This window comes from Lissotriton helveticus, chromosome 2_1 (assembly GCF_964261635.1).
Source record: "Lissotriton helveticus chromosome 2_1, aLisHel1.1, whole genome shotgun sequence".
Classification (NCBI taxonomy): domain Eukaryota; kingdom Metazoa; phylum Chordata; class Amphibia; order Caudata; family Salamandridae; genus Lissotriton; species Lissotriton helveticus.
This window is the reverse complement of record NC_136059.1, coordinates 543,973,329-543,986,701: the sequence shown is the minus strand read 5'-3', so window position 1 is coordinate 543,986,701 and position 13,373 is coordinate 543,973,329. Positions and strand designations below refer to the sequence as shown.

The following is a 13,373-nucleotide window of genomic DNA, read 5'->3' as shown; positions in this document are numbered from 1 at the left end:
TTTTTCCTTCTTCCCTTTTCAACAAAATTGATCGAATGGTATCTAGGTTTTTATGGGGTTACCATCGTACCAGAAGGTCTTTAAAGTGGTGTATTTTGCCGAAATTGCGTGGCGGCCTTGGGGTACCGAGCTTCCGCCTTTATTATTGGGCAGTTACACTTAAACTTATAGGGATTCTATTATTTCATGATTTCAGTCTAGAAACATCTATGACACCATCCATATATGAAATGCTGTTGGGGGAGGAGGTCAGACAATGTTTGGTGACATTTTTTGAACCGAGCTATTATAAAAAAAAAAAATTCAAGATAATGATATCAGTATTTCAGATATGGAAACAAATAAATAAGAAGTTTCACCTTTTACCAAAGCTCAATTATTATACGCCGCTTTATGGGAATAGCCCTCTTTCTGGGATCTTTGCGGATTCCGCTATGCATCGGTGGCAAACCTCGCAGGTTTATCTGTTGGGGCAATTATATCAAAATGGTTCTCTTGCTTCATTTGCAGAATTACAAGAAAAGTTTGGACTTATAAGGGGTGATTTCTTTACATTTTTGCAGATCCGTAGCTTTCTGGAAACCAATAATTTATTATATACTGACTTAATGCAGACAAAAGATGTTCTAGAGAGTTGTAGAAAGAAAAATCGAATCGGTGTCGTTTATCAACTGCTGTTAGACAGGATGCAAGATGATTTAGTCTTTTATGCGGAGAAGTGGCAAAAAAACTTGGGAATCAAGGAAATAGATGTCTCTAGGGCCTTTGAGATATGTAATAGGGTCTTAGTTAATGGTTCTCTTAAAAGTCAGCATTTTATGTCTGCTTTGGATTTGTATTATACACCGTCAAAACTCGCTAAATGGAAAGCACTTAAAGGTACAAACTGCAGTCGCTGTGGGCTCTTTGCTGCTGATCTAAACCATATGTTTTTTTGTTGCCCTAGGTTGATGCAATTTGTATTTAAAGTTCAAGAATTTCTAAATATTGTGATGAAAACTAATGTGATTCCATCACCTGCACTTATAATTTTTGGAATCCAAACTGAATCTGAAGTGTTGTCGGCAGCTGAAGAAGGTTTTCTATTTATAACCATGGCTGTATTTCGATCTTGCATAACCTCACGGTGGCTAGATAAGGACCCCCCAACGTTTAGTCATTGGCAATCTAAATTGTTAAATATAATAGGATGGAAAAGGCTGTTTATAAATTTAAGGGACGGAAAAGAAAGATTTTTGCTAAAAAATTATGGTCCCCAATTGAAACTTGGATCTGAAAAAGCTATTGATGCAACAAATGTTAGGCCTCCCCTTAGTAGAAATATTCTAATGAATTCGTATGTGCCTTAGTGTTTTATTAGGCATTATCAATTGTTTTTTTGTTTCCTTTTCCTTTTCTTTCTGTTTCTTTATTTATTGTTGTAACTGTATTTGTAAATGTAACTTACCTCTGCCACAAAAAACTAATAAAAATATTAATAAAAAAAGAAGAAGGATTGAATCCACTTTAGCGCCGTAGCTGAGACACCGCCCTTATTCAGACACTGCAGCAAGGTGAAATGTGCTACAGTGTCAAAGGCTGCGCTCAGGTCCAGGAGGATGAGAGCCATAGTCTGTCCCTCATCCACTCCTTGTCTAATGGTCTCAATGGCCACAAGCAGAGCTGACTGTTGAATGGAGTGATCTAAACCCATACTGCGTACAATGTCCCGGGGTGTGCATCCGCAGGGCATTTATGTTTGCTATTAGAGGGCGGGTGCATGGCTTCCACCCTGTGATAGCAAATCCTTGTTTGACTAGTTGAAGCGAGAGGAGGAAAACCTTGTTATCGCTTTAAAAGAGCGGATCTGGATGGTAAAAATGTAGGAAAAAAAAGCGGGATCTCACTCGTTGATTTAAATTAGGCTCTTGGTGGGTAATGTTCAGTGGCTAATCCTAATATTATATTTTGGGGCACTGTAGGACTGGGGATCTTAATATCACATGTAAATTAGGTGTGGAAGGGCACAGAGATGTTTTGTAGCCTAGGGGATCGCCACCTTCTTGGGTATTGTTTACTAATTGTTCGGGGGGCTTCGAGGCCAACTGAAGTCCGTGGATTGCCCCCCCCATGGGGCTTTACTTAAATATGCAGGGTGGGCCTCTGCAGTCCCTGAAGTCGCGGTGGTCCCAGGCAGTGCCTTATAGGTTCTGTAATCACATGGGAAGTACTCATGGTGATACATGCATAGAACCCTTGCAGTTGTAGAATTACGCAGACTTCATTTATGTAATAGTCTGTTGGTTTATATTTTGTAGGTGCACCGCAAAGTTACAAATGTTTTGTCTCAAAACCTCCTATAAACAGACGATTTTCACAATAAACTAAAGACAAGTGTTGTCAGAAAAAGAAGACCTATACATTCACTTATTTATTGGAAAAAATAATCTTTATTAAAACAACACAAATAAATGGAAATGCATGTTTATTAGAACAAACAACAGTATACCATGAAATACGTGGGTGGGACTCCTCCGGAAGCAGCATACAAAACCTGAAAGACAAAAATGAAACATAAATATGTGTGCTATGTAGAAGAGGAAAAGAAAGGTAGTCCAAAAAAAGGAAGATAGTGAGAATGGGAGGGAGAGGGAGTGGGTGGAAGGGAGAAGGGAAGGGAGAGTCAAAAGAACAGAGGGAGGAAGGGACAGAGTGTCGGCCTATTGCACCCAGCCCTCAGAGTTTACATCCCATCACCCATTTGTCTAGGATGCAGGGGTCCGCGGCAAAGAGTGTGGTCGAGCAAGTCCTTAAAATGAAACATATGAATGAGGCCAGAGATTACATTATTAGCTACGGGAACATCACTTGTCTGCATCTCTGCACCCATGGTGCTGCACCCCAGCACCATCCCCCGCACTGTGTTCAATTGTAGGCCCTGCGCACTGAGGCTTCACAGCTCACCTGCCACCATCGGTGTGTCCAACGATGTGTTGGTGCAAGCTCCGAGTCGGGGTACCTTTGTAGGGTGGGAGGGCAGGTCTCCGGTCGGGGACGGTGTCTTGATACCACGATGGAAGGCGTCAGAATGCCAAGGGCATCATGACGGGTTGAGCACCCGCTCCACCCATTTTGGCTCAATCAATTCACTGTCTGAAAAGGGAAAAATAATTTAATGGTGGAAACGTCTGGAGGTAAATGAAGGTTTATTTCAAGCTTAATAGAAAACACCAGTTGAGTGCATCCTTTGTTTTTGGAGTACTATCTACCAACTGTTAATGGTAATCGTGGTTCAAAGAGGAGTTGGAGTGCACAAGAATACACAAGGTTAAATAATAATATGTTATGCTAACGTTTACATACAAAGGAACAGAGGGCATGCTAGAAGCATAATGTGCACGTGTAATGCAGTGGCGGAAGCCTGTGTGCATGTACACTTAGTAATGAGCTCACTACAGTGCCCTAAAAGCCAACGCCACGTGTCTTTAGGGCAGCGCTGCCCGCTGGCTCAGGCCTACAGTACGGTCCAGCAGGTCCTTAAAATGAGACAGAGATGAGACTGAATTAGGTCAGAGATCACATCATTACGCATGGAAAAAAAATTTGTTCGGACCTGCGTACCCAGGCTGATGCACCCTACCCCTCCCACAGCACCGCGCTCTACAAGTGTCTGTAGGGTAGTGCTGCCCACTGGTTCAGGCCTACAGTACGGTCCAGCTGGTCATTAAAATGAGACAGAGATGTGACTGAATGAGGTCAGATCACATCATTACGGACGGTCACATCGCTTGTTCGCACTTGCGCACCCAGGCTGATGCACCCCAGCCCCTTCCCCCGCGCTCAATTGTAGGTCCTGCGCACTGAGGCTTCACTGCCCACCTGCCACCATTGGTGTGTCCAACGATGTGCTGGTGCAAGCTCCGAGTCCGGGGTACTTTTGTAGGGGAGAGCAGGTCTCCAGTCGGGGACGGTGTCTTGATACTATATATATATATATATATATATATATATATATATATATATATATATATATATATATATATATATATATATATATATATATATATATATATATATATATATATATATATATATATATATATATATATATATATATATATATATAGAGAGAGAGAGAGAGAGAGAGAGAGAGAGAGAGAGAGAGATAGATAGATAGATTGATTGATAACCCTGTCTCGTTTCACCACCCTACGCATAGCTTTATCTCTCCCCTTTTCTTCCAGGCTAGTTTCATGTTAACGTCCTAGAGTATTCCTACCCTGACACATTCGATGTGGTCATATGTTTACAATGACAGAATATTGCATGTGAACCTTTATGTCAGCATTAAAAAGGATGTACTGTAAATAATGTTGATGTATAGAGCTAAAACAAAATCTGTTAAATATTGGTCATTGAAAAACAGCAACAGCTAAAGCTCAGTGAAGGTGGTTCCAAGATAAGAAGAGGTTGAATCAAGATTAGCAGAAGTTATTTTGGCAGACCTCCACACAAAAGGTCATTATTTGCTTCCTCTTTCAGGAAAGCCCATGCATACAAGCCAATATTAGTGACAGTGGCACTTATGCTGTCAACCACACCAGACATCAACAGAGTAAATCAGCAGCAAGGAGATAAAAGGCCCGATGGACTTCAAGGGTGTTCCCAAGATAGGACAGTCTGCTTCTGCTGCTATAAATAAAAACTCCATTTAGACTAAAATGCCTTTGTACCTTCATCATGTTCATTAAAGATGTGGCAGAAAAATTGACGCTGTCACTTGTGGAATAAATAGGCGTTTAACAAGGTTTATGCTCAGCTTTGCTTTCCTCGTTACTAGAAGTCACATTTTTCCACACAGGAATTTATTTTGAAGGGAGATATTTCCTCTTTCATTTCCTGTTTAACGAACAAAAGGAAAATCTCCAATAAAATCTGCACTATTTGCAGGGCCCGGAAATTCTAAAGTATGCAGTGGGAGCGGCCTACCCACAACAAGGGGTGGGCAGATAACCTCATTATATCCTCTTCCTGATTAATCCCTTAGGTACTGAACTGTGGCTAAGCAGCAGAAGTGATAAACAGGCGTATTCTAGTTTAGGAGCTGTGTGTGGGCGGCCAGTCACGTTACACAAAAGAGAACTTCATAATATCTCTCACAACACCGTGTGAATTAAAGCCACGAGGACTGGAAGAAGGATTGATACAGGGTGACCCCTTGTCTCATAATTCCCAACTCTGAATGAATGAACGAATAAGGTCTTTATTGCTTGATTAACAAAAATCATTGCAATTAAAAACATCTTAGTAATCGGACAATATATAAAAACATTAACACATGCAGTTATAGCCCAATAATAAAACGGTTTGTGAGCATCTTTTTAAAACGATGACAAAATATTCTTGACAATTTATAAATACGTTCATATTTATGCAATAAAGCCAATTAACTTTATATTCATTTTACAAATAAATTATAGAATCTATCAGACATAGGCTGGATCATTATATATTAAAGTGCAAACTTGCAGTAAACAGTAGTTCCATTGAGCAAACAGGTTATGAAAGGGCATCAATAATTTCTAAAGCAGGGTAACTTCCTTATTTGCATTTCTAATTTTTACCCTAGCAGCATAGGCACTAAATTCTACAAAAGGCCGTACAGTGCAAATAAGCAGAAAACAATGCATTCAAGATTTCTCTTGAAGCCATGGGATTTAATTATTATTCTATTTTTTAATTTAATGTTTGGTAAGTTTGCGAACACAATGTGCAGAATTATAAAAATTTGAACCTTGTAGACATAAATAGTATCATGGAAGCGCAAACAATTTTCTGCATATCATTAACAAACCCCTCCCCAAACCCCACCCAACTCCCTCTTTCAGAAAGTACAGCATTGCAATCTTGTGAACAATCTACATAACACCTTTCAGCCTACAGGGTGTTGAAGGACCACGCGTATTTACATAACAGTCTAGGTGAGTGCACATTATATCTATTGCAGGTCCGGGTTTTGAAGCAGAAACATAGAAAGGGGTACCCAAAAGTCTTTAGGTGGTGAGGCGGTGGGCAGCTCCTCCGCATAGATGCCCATTTGCTCTTTGCAATACACCAGGTCTCAAATCCATTTCCGAAGAGTTGGAGAGGACTTAGCCCCCCAATTCATTGCAACTGCACACTTCGCAAGCAAAGTAGAGATTGCGACTATTCACCTATTGCAGGGTTTAAGCTTTTTCACCAAGCCTACTAGGCATAACTCTGGTACACATGCAATGTTTTCTAGAGTTACTTTTGAGAGCACCTGTACAACCCTTTTCCAAAAGGCATATATTGCAGGACAGTCCCACGCCAAGTTTCAGTTCAGTTTAATCTTTATTTTGTTGACTTGCAACATAAAAAATGCAATAAAATATGACAAAACATGATAAAATTCACCATATATACAGCTTACAGTTCATTATGGTTCAGCACCCCGCTATAGGAGCAACATTTCATCATATTTGGACACACAGAATACAATTTTATATTTGGCGCAAAAAATGCATAAATATGTTAAAATGTTTAAAATCACATTAAAAAAACATTAAATTGATTATAACAACCGGGAGTTTGAGAAGACACAAATGGCTAGGCATAATTCATGATTTATAAGATATCAGGATGGCACTTTTCCTTATTTAAAATGAAAGCTTTAATTTCCTTCTGGTATAGTAAACGGACAATAGAAATTTACTGATTCCGAACACGAATACTTGGCTGGTGTCCGTGCTTAGGATCCTACCAGCTTCCCTATGCGAAATAGAACCAATGTTGCGGCACAGAGGGACAATCCATCTTTTCCTCGCCTTTACATAACTAGGGCAGAAAAATAATATATGATAGATATCCTCCCTTTGATTGTTGGTACATATGCTGCAGCAGTCATTATCTGTCTTCCCCCAACTTTTCTCTGTTACTTTAAATCTCAGCGTGCCATATCTAAATTTCAAATACAGAGTTTTGGCCAGTGGTGGCTCGATTTCATCTAGAAATTGTTCAAAAGATGCCTCATTTTTTACCATAAGGAATTTTTCTGTAAGAGGACCATGTGTTCTTATGTACACGGAATCGTTGCTCACGTATGACCAAAAAGACAGTTTGACTATTTTCTTAGAAACTGAGTTTAAAGAACCTGGCTCGTTCCAGAAGTGCATTAATCCTAGCTTGGTTAGCCAGGTTTTTACATGTTTAAACCAAAAGATTTTCCTGTCACTATCAAGTTCAAGGACCTATTTCAAGCCATTTTTATAATCTGATAGTTCAATTGTTGTCCATAGTCTGACCCACAACAATACTGGTCTCAATATTGCATGATGATCTGTGTGTTTAATGTTTAAGTCAAGAAATAGGGGAATAAGCGGAGTGTTATTAGGAATTTTTAGAAGACCCCTAATAAACTTATTCTCAAGTACTTCAAAAGTTTTCTTACATACTGGCCCCCAAATTTCCGCCCCATACAGTGAGGCTGATTGGACCTTATATCTAAAAAGCTCCACTGCTGAGGTGACCGCCTTATTGACACTTTTATTGTGTCTCTGCAATATGGGAAAACAATTTTGTTTAAACACCAGTTTTGATTTCTCTAGTTGTGGGCCCCATCCCATTAAAGAATCTAGCAGGACTCCCAGACATGTAAAGCTATGTTCGTAGTCTAATTTTTGTCCGTTTAACATTAAATTCCTTTTAAAAGTTTTGTGCGGGTTTAGTGCCATGTATTTAGTTTTTTTTATATTGATTTCTAGTCCTTTCAAAGTACAATACTGTTGGAACCTGTCTAAAAGGGTCTGGAGGCCGCGTGGTGTTTGCGAAATTAAAATTGTATCATCCGCAAAAAGGAGGGACGCAACACGTTCCCCTCCTAATCGGGGGGCGAATCATTCTCACAATTTTCCATATAGGCTGCAATGTCATTTACGTATAGGGAGAAAAGGGTGGGGGCCAGTACGCATCCCTGGCGTACTCCCCGTTTTATGGGGATTGGGTTTGTAAGTTCCCCATTTGGTCCCCACCTAACTTTAGCATAATTCTCCTGGTGCAAGCCCATTATGAGTTTTAACAATTCGCCTGGCAGCCCTTGCCTATTCAGAGTTTCCCAAAGTAGATCACGGGGAATTAGGTCAAATGCTGCTCGCAGGTCTACAAAGGTCACATACAAGTGGCCCTTGCGAATTATGACATATTTCCAATACAAGCAGCAAAGCCTAAATACCTGGTCTAAGTACTTGTTTTGTTCCTAAACCCCGCCTGATATTTGGATAAAACTGACTCATCCTCCAGCCATGAATTTATTCGATTTAAAATATGTCTAGCATAGATCTTCTGTGTTATGTCTAAAAGACTAATGGGGCGATAATTGGCTGGATCGCCACGATCCCCTTTTTTAAAAATGGTAATAATTTCTGCGCCGTTCCATGTATCCGGAATATGGTTGGTGGCTGCAACTATATTAAATAGATGGTTCAAATAGGGTGCCCAAACCTCAACATTGCACAGATAAAGATCGCCCGGAATTTTGTCTAGTCCGGGCGCCTTCCCTTTCTTTACCATGGCAAGTGCTGTCTCTGTTTCATGTATATTAGACACTACCGGGTGAATATTGGCTGGTATTATGACAGTGGGTGCATCTGTTGCATCAACACCAGTTAAAATTTTGGCTTCATATAGTGATGTGAAATGTTTTACCCATGTGTCCTCATCTAGATAGACCTCCCTAGAACCCTTCTCGCGGTTGTTTCCCTTAGCTGCTATTTCCCAAAATTGTCTCTGGTCCTTGTTTTTTGCGGCTGTTAACATACTGAGCCATATTTCCTCATCCCAGGAGGATTTAGCTCTTGCAATAATTCTATTGTAAGCCTTCCTTTTATCCCTAATTTCTAATGGACCTTCCCTTTTAACAGCATTGATCAGTGCAGTTTTAGCAAGACGGCATTCCTTGTTGTACCAAGGTTTGCCTGTGGCTTTTACATTGGTCATGCCTGCACCTTTTTTAGGTATTTTAGTGAGGAGTACTAATAGTTTGCTGAAGAGGGATTTATGCAATTTAATGAAATCTTTGGGGTCATAGCTGTGCGGACAGTATATGCTTAGAGTGTCTGCAAATGTGCTGTATATATTGGCTAATAGGTCCTCTTTTTCCAATACATAGGCCCATTTAACCGCCCTGCGATTATTACTAAGGACAGTGTTGTCTTTTATAGATGAGGATACTGAGCTATGGCCTACCTCCGTAGCTTCCGACCCCTTTAACATTCTTTGTTGAAAGCTTGTTTCCAAAGGGAAGTGGTCACTTTCATATCTCTTTTTAACATTTAGATCTTCTGTGAAAGGCCACAGGTCAAGAGAGACTATGACAAAATCTAATTTACTTTCATACTCATGTCTCTTAAAAGTAGGGGCTTTCGGGCTATCAGATGGCATGCGCCCATTACATGCTCTCAGGCCATGGGAAGTCAACAACCTTGTAATCTGCAAAGCCAATGCGGTGCCAGCCACCATTCTATTTTCATTCAGGGCTGGTATTCCATTGGCAGTGTCCTCGTCTTCGAACAATTGTGCTATATCTGTAATTGGTTCGAAGTTGCAGTTCAGGTCCCCACATAGGATGACACTTGCGCCTAGTCTTAATAAGTCCATAAGTGAGTCTAGCTTCCCTATGCACAATGATTCCTTATGGGAAGACTGGGGGCTGTTGTATACGTTAAAGAGGTAGATCACCCTATTGTCCGCTGTAGTTACTTCCAGACCGAGAATGTCTGGGGAATCAGTGTTAAGCATTTTTATGCCTATTTTGAGAGATACACTGATCCACACTAGTAGACCTCCAGATGCACGACCTCTTGTGGAAGGCACAGCCTCTATTTGATAAGTTTTATAGCCAACCCTGTGCAACTGTACTGTGGCCCATGTCTCCTGCAACACACAGATATCAAAGGAATTCATATATTCATTCCAGTCGGGATCACATAATTTCGCACGCACCCCCGCTATATTCCATGAAACAAGTGTAAGCAAGGGGGGATCCCTCCTTTGGACCATAGAGCGCTGCAGGTAAGACAGCAGTCGATCTACTAGTATCTTCATCTTTACTTGGACCAACAACACCTAAGCCCACCATAGGACCACTAATCACTTTTTCTTCGTTATATCTTACTATACATGGGTCCTTTTCAATTCCTCTTACATCATCTCTACTTTCTAACCTTATTTCAGGTATAAGCAATGGGGGTCCCTCTTTTCTCCCAAGAGACCCTGTGGGTGGGATAACAATCAAGCTACTATTCACATCATCAACTGTTGCAACAGTACATAGCACTGTCTTTGAACAACCAGTACCCATTTCTTTATACGACCTTGTGGTGTGTAGAACATTTTCAATCCTCCCGACATCCTCTGCGCTCTTTAAACATCAATCACATTCCTCCATACCACTGAATGCCTCAAACCTATTTGTTAACTCTAAAGGAGTAAATGGCATCAAGTGGGTCATGTTACCATTTTCTCCTATATTGCGGCTTGTCGGTATGGTATTCCACCCATGTGTTGCGGGAGTTGGAGCTGACTGGAGCATGTATGCGGGATTCCTGGCAGTCTCCATGTAGGAAAAGTGGTTGGTAAGGTGGGTGTTATTATTTAAATGTTGGGGGGGAAACACTGTGGCTCTTGGATAAAAATACGTCAAGGGACGTGGTATAATGCAATTATTTTCGTTACCAAAAGGCCAATTCAGAATGTACTGAACAGCTTTTCTGTCCCTGAAGTTTATAACAACAATGTCACCCCCTATATCCTTTGTTCTCCCACCCAGCCAAGACAAGCGACGAACATGGACTATTTCACCATTCACCTGGTTAGGTTTAGGTCTATACAATGATAGCCAGTGCATGATCTTGTTTTTTAGTTGGGAATAACCTTCCCGTTTGCCACTTGGGAGTTCTGGAACCCCGGTAAGTAACCACGTACGGTAGTGCTTCCGGCGGGAGTTCCATAGGTGGTCTCCTAGCCTGTCCCCCTCTTACATAGTTGATCTCATTCTCTTCTAGTCTTGGGGGTCTATTTGTAATGATACTTGGTTCCCTTACCTTGGTATTGGCTGGAGTATCATTGTTACTGATCAATGTTACGTTAGATTTACCCATAGTTGTTATTAGCTGTTTAGGCTTGGATTTGTCAGGAAATTTGCTAACAGATGATGACGCACCTGCGAGCAAAAGGTTAGAAGCAGCTGGAGTTGCTGCTATCTGATTGATGCCAGTAGTAGAAGATGTTACGACCACCACATCTTTTGGCAGGGTATACAGTGACGTAGCAATTTTTTGGGGGTGTGACACTTTCATGAGCTCTGGTGACCTGACAGAATTCCCAATTGTTGTCAAATCCCCCTCTATTTTTCCCAACCTTAATTCTATTCCCTTGAGTCTTTCAGCTAAGGCGAGCATATAGCTTCGCACAATTAGTTCTATGTTGTCCAAAAGAGTCTTCGGGGAGGCTGATTGCTGACCTTCTTCCATTGGAATATCCGTGATATCTGGCTCTATGACAGCTTGGGGGAATGGTATCGGGAATGTTGGGATGGTAGAAACAGATGCTATCGGTTGCTTGATGGCAAGTTCTCCCTTAGTCATGGTAGTAGCAGGGTTCATTTTCGTCCCAAATTCCGTGTGAATTAATTTGGGCTTACTTGTGTTGGTTATTTTTCGTCTCCTTTTAGGAGGTGGAGGCCCATATATTTTTTGTGGCAATGGCCCCAAGATTTTACCTCTCACTACCTTGCCTGGTCTAATTGTAGGCGAGATCATAGTTTTGGGAGTTTTAGGTGTACCAGGGAGGTCATTTGTCACAATTGGTAGTTCTGGTTGAGTTTGCGTAGGTGACACAGCAGGAGCTAAGCATTCTTTAAGTAGTAGGGGCACACTAGCAGTTGGTGATATGTTGCCTGTCAATGAGATGTTCAAGTCGTCTTCCAAGGTGACAGACATTATAGGTTCAGAGAGGGTCCTATTTTTAATACGTTCAATTGAACGACGACGGTCTGCCCGCCGCTCTGCTAGCAACAGTTCTTTATTGCCCTCGGGAGCAGATTTAAGAAAATAGCCATCCAGGGTCCGGTTTAGCATAACCCCATTTTTTTCCGATCCAGCAAAAGCAGGGCTAGTAGCAGCTGTGGCCATAATGCAAGGATAACAATAGCGGGCTATGGTATGAGATTGATCACTACTTACTCCGATAAAAATCAAAGTCCTCAGGCCCAGCCTAGCCTCTTCCGGCCGTAGAGGGCCCGCCCTTTGCCCGGGCTTCGCCCCGGGCGCTCCCGCGACACGGGGAGTGCGCGCAATTTCAAGCGCCTCCGGTGGCGGGAAATGACGATGGCGGCTCCTGCCGCAATGCCCCCAGGGAATTGTAGTCCTGCGGCCGCTGTGGTGGTGTGCGGCGGCGGGAGGACTGCAGGCAGCAACAGCGATGTCCCAAACAGCGGGAACACAGAGCACAGCAGGTCGCCCCAGAGAACAAGGTGAGCAGGGTTACACCCGCTCCACCGGGGTTACACGCCAAGTGTATAATGCCTGCTTCATCTTGCCCACATCGCACACATCTTGCATACTCTCGTAACCCGAATTTCTTTAGTTGACTGGGGGTATAGCACAGCTGATGCAAATACTTGAAATGAATAATACGGAGATTACAATTCGCAATCAAACGACCAGTCAATTCACAACAATACTCCCAGTTTTTTAGCGTCAGTGAGGATTCGATCATAGCATTGCATTTTTGTAGCGGAGGGGTCTACAAGTTCATTCTCTCGCTTGGATGCACTGCGTGCATAAATAATATAAGGGCAAGTCAGGTGCCTCAAATCCACCCCGTTCAAAGGGTTGTGTTAGTGTATTTCAACCACAGCATGGCTGTTTTCCAGCCTACACAAGCGACAACAGACAGGACTGAAGTGATTTGAAGAGTACCATGTTAAGTTGGCTTGGAGTGTTTACAAATAGATATAGCAACTTGGGTAGAATTGTCATTTTTACAATTGCAATTCTATCCGCCAGCGAGAGAGGTAGGTGGGTCCACCGTGTTTTTAGAAATGGCTCGCCCATAGTTCATGGTCAGTACCACATTGGGGTCTCTATGTATCCGTATTCCTAGATACTTCACCAGGTCGGTTTACCAGGACAACCGGAAGTCCAGCGCTGTTTCCTGAGTGCCAGCTGTCAGTTGGAACACTATGGATTTAGCCCAGTTAATACCTAGGCCTGAGTATCGTTCAAATACGATGTATTCATGCAGCAGAACTGGAATAAATGTTGCTGGTTCGCGGACATATAGCATCATATCATCCGCATAGGGAGCGACATCAA

At 41.9% G+C, this 13,373-nt stretch overlaps 1 long non-coding RNA gene across 1 annotated transcript in view; it reads right to left on the bottom strand.

Annotated features, from left to right (window-relative positions):
• Positions 1-2,415: 2,415 nt before the first annotated feature.
• The window catches only part of LOC144819419 (uncharacterized), a 101,845-nt gene continuing 90,887 nt past the window's right edge, over positions 2,416-13,373 (bottom strand). Inside the window, exons 2-3 of the long non-coding RNA XR_013607357.1 lie at positions 2,944-3,132; positions 2,416-2,533 (exon numbers count right to left, since the gene is read on the bottom strand). This is a non-coding gene — a long non-coding RNA (uncharacterized LOC144819419). The remainder of the gene's footprint in view (positions 2,534-2,943; positions 3,133-13,373) is intronic.